This window comes from Callithrix jacchus, chromosome 5 (assembly GCF_049354715.1).
Source record: "Callithrix jacchus isolate 240 chromosome 5, calJac240_pri, whole genome shotgun sequence".
Taxonomy (NCBI): domain Eukaryota; kingdom Metazoa; phylum Chordata; class Mammalia; order Primates; family Cebidae; genus Callithrix; species Callithrix jacchus.
Window position 1 is genome coordinate 24,906,924 of NC_133506.1, and position 6,078 is coordinate 24,913,001.

A 6,078-nucleotide genomic window follows, 5' to 3' on the forward strand; every position below is an offset into this window, starting at 1 on the left:
TCTGGGCTCCCCTAAAACATCTGCCCATTTCACAGAGAAGGAGATGGAGCAGAGGGGTGATGTGGCCCCAGGCACATAGTGAATGATGGCTAGGAGAAGCTGGGACAGCTGTATTCTCTGTAGCATCCCAACACATCCTGGGAGACTTTCCTTGTTCTTTGTATACTCCCTGGCTCCATGGACACCCCTAAGTGTCCTGGTGCCCCCATCTTGAAAGGGGGTCACCTAAGATGGCACATGACTAGCTGCATGTATTTTCTGCATTCGCCCTGTATTTCTAGATAAACAATCACTCAGCTGTTCCTGAACTCCGCAGTGGCTCCACGCAGCGCTGTCTCCTAGGGGCTGGAGGATCGCATCCACAGCTGCACACCACAGACCCAGGAAATGCCCACCATTGCTAGGCTGTGGCACCTTCTGCAGCTACAGGCAGCTGAGAGCCAGGGAAACCCAGTTTGCAAAACTGACATCTATACAAGTGAGAGTGGCAGGGATAAATAGGATGAGAATTAAAACCCACCTTGTTTCAACTCCTTAAGGAAGGCAGGTCAAGGTGAGTCCAGCCTTGAGCAATGAAGTCAGCCAAGACATTCCTTCTACCAGGTAGGAAAAGCCAAATACCAAAGAACCCAGGCTTTAAAACCAAACTGCCTGGGATCGTAACCCCATTTGGTGACTTCCTGGCTGTGTGGTCTCAGACAAGTTATTCAACCTCTCTGAACCTGAGTAGCTGCATCTATAAGACAGAGGTAACAACAGTGACCACTCTATAGTATCATCAGTCAGCTGAGATAATGCAAATGAAGCTCTTAGCCCAGAGACCAGCACATTGTAACTACGTGTTACATGATTCCAGCTATTATTTTATTTTAAGCATAAATATAATAACAACAACCTTACTATGGTTTATGAGCTGGCATGTGGGCCCCATATAAATTTTCACAAATAAATTCCACTTTGGAGGCAAAATGGCCGGAAAACTACAAAATTTCTGGTCATTTACATAACATCCCTCCTCCCACCATCCCATATTGAAAAAATAAAAGGATCTTTTAAAAAACATTTTTAGTGGTGTTTTAACCTATCTGAACAGCTAAGACTTGACTGCCCTGTTCTTGGTTTCAGCTGTTTTCCAGCTGCAGTGTTTTTCTCATTGATCAGAGAGAAATCCCCAAGGTCTGGCAAAGGAAGCTTTTAATTGCTCTGGATGGACGGATTTTTGGCTTAGCTGCTCAAGCATATAATTGAATGAGAGCGAGAGAGAGCGAGAGAGGGAGAGAATATCACTTGAGATTGCTTTGAGATGAATATACAGTCAGAAATCCCCATTCCTGACCAGATATCAAAGATTCCCCTAGTCTGACTCCCACAAGCTCTGCAGACAGAGAGCATAAAGCAGTCACTTCATTTTCCTGATCTTTATCAAAATAATAACAAGAGTGATAACAATCACTGTCCTTTATCATAGGTGCTTGTGGGTCGGAAGTCCCCAAAAGTGGACTCTGAGATGAGGATTTGAGTCCATTGACTTTCTTAGGAGGGAATCCTGGAAGCACCAGAAGTAAGACAGAGAATGGAAGACACAGCCAGGGAAGCAAGTTATGGCTGGGGCCGCTGGAGCTCAATCCCTCTGCCGACTCTGGGAGCCAGTTCAGCTCGAACACTTCAGCATCATCTCATCCAGGGATGAGGGCACTGGGGAATTCATGCCCAGATCCCATCAGCCATTGGTTGAGGGCTGTTCCTAGGCTGTATTAATTCCCTGGCACTTCCAGCCATCCCCACTGCAGGCAGCCTGAAGAACGAAGCCCTGGGGCAAAAGAGCCACAAGTCAGGCCTTCTGCAAAGCACCAGCAGCATCCCTACAATGCCCAAACACGACACGACCCAAAAACATGATCATCTCCCACTTCCCCGCTCAAAAGACCCAGAGGATTTGTGATCTAATTGAATATACAATCTTTTTATCAGTAGATAAAATAGTTAATATCTATTTATAACATTTAATTTACTCTACATGCTTATAATGACATATTACATATTAATGATATATTAATTTAGAAAAGTTGCTGTCTCTGCCCTCATTCCATGACTCAGTTTTATTCCAGCTCTTCCAATACATCATTTGCTGTCATGGTCTTTGTCGTCACCAAAGCCACCTTTCGAATCGTCTTAGCTTCCCAAGCACATCTTCTTTCCTCCCCTCTGGTTCTTGGCGACACAGCGATTTTGGAATCTGTAGGATGCTTTCACTGGAATTTTTATCCCAAGCCTTGAGCACCTATTTGCATAACATTGGGGCAGCTGGCTGTCCCATTCATCTCGGAGGTGCCAACACGTGCTCTCCATAATGTCACCGGGGATGGTATGGCTTTCTTAAGTGTCCTTAAAAGACTCGTTCACTCTTCACAGAGCAACACGGTGATGCCACACCCTTGGAAATTTGTTCCAAATCTGGATTCTATTTCCTAGCCTCCTTTTTAGCAATTCCTTCAAGATAACCTAGTAAATATCCAGAAAGACCACCGACTGAGGGTGTTTCAGATAATGTCTCGCCTAAACAGCGCTTGGTTGTTCAAAGTAAAATAGTTGGGAGCAACTCACACCGTGAAAGACTGTGCGAGTCCCACTTGAAGACAGACAGTGTCTTCCAGAGATCATCTGTGGGGGCGGCTTTGGTGAGTCTCCAGTTGTGATAGGGCTTTTCCCAGTCACATGCATAAACCCGTCTTAATCTTCACAACCACCCCAGGAGTGGGTTCTCTCATTATTCCCATTTCACAGTTGAAGAAATGGAGGCTCGAGGGGCTCAACAAGCAGTGGAGTAACAGTGATGGGTGTTACTTGGGGGTATGCTCAGCTTCCCCCACCACACGGCCACCCCTAATGGGGGAGAGCTGTGCCCATGGACATAGCTGGTAGACTCCTGGGCCAACCAGCAGACTCTAAGGAGCAAAAAGCCCCAGCTGGCCCAGCAGCCATGGTGAGGTCCCAACTCGGCTCCCTCCACTTTCCTGAGTGAGGAAAGAAAAGGGCACTTCCACCATTCCAGCTGGAAACCTCTGCAAAGAAAATGCAAAGAAAAGTCCCCCCTTAGGGACCTGGAGCTGCTTCCAAAACACACACCCAAGACCATTTCAAATAAGAAAGCAAAAGTGTGCAAGAGTTTTTAAAACAAGACAAAATGGAAAAATCTTGACTCCCCCTTTCTTGTCTCTCTTGCTTATCAGTCCATGACGCTTTAGGTTTTTACTGATTAACAGAACTAAAAATCTGAGGCGGGTGCTGTGAGGGAGAGGATTCAGCCTCGTATTAAAGGGAGACTGTGGGCTTTGGAGCTGGCAGGGCTGAGTTCACTGCCTTCAGGCTCTCTCAGCCTCAGTTTCACCATCTGTAAGATGGGTACTAATCCCTACCTCACAGAGCAGTGATGAAGATTAAATAGAATGCAGCAGTCAACACAAGTCAGAAATGAACAGTGTCAATCCCATCCTGCACCATCCCTCCTTTCCTCTTCTGTTTCCAGTCAGGTTATGGGGCATGGGGGCTACAGTGAAACAGAGTTGGTCTCTCTGGAGTAGGGAGAGAGAATTAGCATAACCAGGAATGGAGAGCAGGGCTCCTGGCTTCCTGTTCTTGCTTTTCTCAGGCACCTCTTCCCATGGGGAGAAGACCACGTGGCCTGTCTGCCAGAATGCCCTCCTTCACTCCACCCCAGACCACCCCAGTCCAGACCGTGCACAGAGCCGTGTGTGCGACCCTCATCTCCCCAAGGTGGGGCAAGCGGAGGAAGCCCCATAGCTGCAGCTGTGTCTCTGCTTTCCAGAAACCAGGTATGGGAGCAAAAGAGGAGGAAACAAGAGGAAGAAGAGAGGTCAACAGCCCTGGCAAAGAGAAGACGCAGCGTTCTCCCCAGAAGGGTCCCTGAGGGGCACATGTTGGAGGTATGGCTGCTGAAACCCTGGACCAAGCTGAGGGCATCCTGGGTTACTGGTGAGTCTCAGAGCTGCCGGAAGTCTGCCCCTGGCCTTGCGCTCCCATCTCCTCACAGCTGCTAACTGTAGAGGGTTCTCAAAGGCAGGATTTCAATTTTGCAAACGGATCTTCAGAAAATTGTGCCTCCCAGCTCCCTGTGGCCAGCCACATCAGCAAAACATACCTCGGAAGAGGAGTCCACTGCCAAGGAGGCTGGGAAGCCGCCCAGAAGCCCAGTGCGCCTCGGAAAGATCTGTTTCCTATTAGCTGGTGGCCGTTCCCCGCAAATCGTGACCATAACCAGATTTGGGGTAAGTCAGCATGCCCCATTTCATGAACAGTTGTCAGAGAATCCCCAAATCCTACCCTCTGATGGGCAACACAGACCTCCCAGCTCAGGCAGCCCAGTGTCCTCGGGAGAAAAATGAGAGACTTGTTCAAGGCAGCTTCTGTGACCTCATCCAGCTCAGACACTCTCTGACTGCGTATTTTCCCTGGGCCTCCTTTGTAATAATTCCGCAGGGTCTAGTACACTGGACCCCTTAGTAATTTTTGTAGATATAGCACTCACACAACTCACAATTTTAAAAAAAAGTAGCCAGGCATGGTGGCTCACGTCTGTAATCCCAGCACTTTGGGAGGCTGAGGCAGGTGGATCACCTGAGGTCAGGAGTTTGACACCAGCCTGACCAACATGCTCTACTAAAAATACAAAAATTAGCCAGGCATGGTGGCATATGCCTGTACTCCCAGCTACTCAGGAGGCTGAAGCAGAAGAATCGCTTGAACCTGGGAGGCGGAGGTCGCGGTGACTGAGATTGCACCATTGCACTCCAGCCTGGGCAACAAGAGTGAGATTCTGTCTCAAAAAACAAACAAACAAAAAAACATAGAGACAGGGTCTCTTGCTCTGTCCCAGGCTGGAGTGTAGTGGGTGCAATCATAGTTCACCGCAACCTCAAATTCCTGAGTTCAAGTGACCCTCCACCTCAACCTCCCGAATAGCTGGGAATAGATGTGTACCACCACACCTGGCTAATTTCTTAAGTATTTTTATTTTTCGTAGAGACAGAGTCTCAGTATGTTGCCCAGGCTGGTCTTAAACTACTGGTCTCAAGCGATCTTCCCACCATGACCTCCCTAAGTGCTGGGATTACAGGTGTGAGCCACTGCACCCACCCAGAGTGAACGATTTAGTTGTCAAGAAAAGACGGGTGGACAGTTGTTAGGTTTTGGCAGTCCCTTTCCCCTTTCCATTGCCTGCTCCCCAAAACACTGATGGATACAGGGTGCCAAGCCATTATTTTTTCTAATTCAAGAGTTAAATCAAGGATAATTTTTGGAAAAAAGACAAAATTATGATTCTCATTAAAATATAAAGATTTCATTTAACTCACTAATTAATGAGGGAAGTAGTTAAGATGCACTCACTAGTTAAAAGTAATTCCAAGAACCACACATATTAAGTCAACAGGAGGCTGAAATGAACGTGAGTGCAGAGGAAGTTTATCCACAGGGCAACCATCAAGTGCATTCCTCAGCACGAGGAATTTGCATTTCTATGAACTCAAATCACCTGCACTACTGTCAGTTCTCTGTGACTTACAGAGTTGTAACACAGCTCAAAGGCAGTGGAAGGCAGAGGTAACCTGGAACCGTGCTCTAGCCTGGACATTCAGTGACGTTTTCTCCTTTTTTGCCCATTGGAAAGTTTTTCACTAATTTTTCCTGTTGGCAATATAGGAGACCAAATGGTAGAAGAGTAAATAAAGGCTATACTTAGAGGAAACTGATCCCTCCAGATTGGAATCCTGTGGAAAATTCTTGGAGAAGACTGAAGTTGAGCTTGATTTTGAGGGCTGGTAAAGACTTAGGGGATGGGTACAATGGCTCACACCTGTAATGCCACCACTTTCAGAGGCTAAGGAGGGAGGATTGCTTGAGCCCAGGTATTCTAGATCAGTCTGGGAAACATGATCAGAGCTCACCTCTACAAAAATATTTTTTTTTTAATTAGCTGGGCCTGGCGGTGTGCACCTGTGGTCCCAGCTACTCTGGAGACTGAAGTGGGAGGATCACCTGAGCCCAGGAGGTCGAGGTGGC

The 6,078-nt window shown here is 47.3% G+C and overlaps 1 long non-coding RNA gene across 2 annotated transcripts in view; it reads right to left on the reverse strand.

Moving 5' to 3' along the window:
- Window positions 1-4,414, reverse strand: part of LOC118153577 (uncharacterized) — a 52,967-nt gene extending 48,553 nt beyond the window's left edge. For both annotated transcript variants that reach the window (XR_008481240.2, XR_008481239.2), the window contains exon 1: window positions 4,160-4,414. This is a non-coding gene — a long non-coding RNA (uncharacterized LOC118153577). The remainder of the gene's footprint in view (window positions 1-4,159) is intronic.
- Between the last annotated feature and the right edge of the window lie 1,664 nt (window positions 4,415-6,078).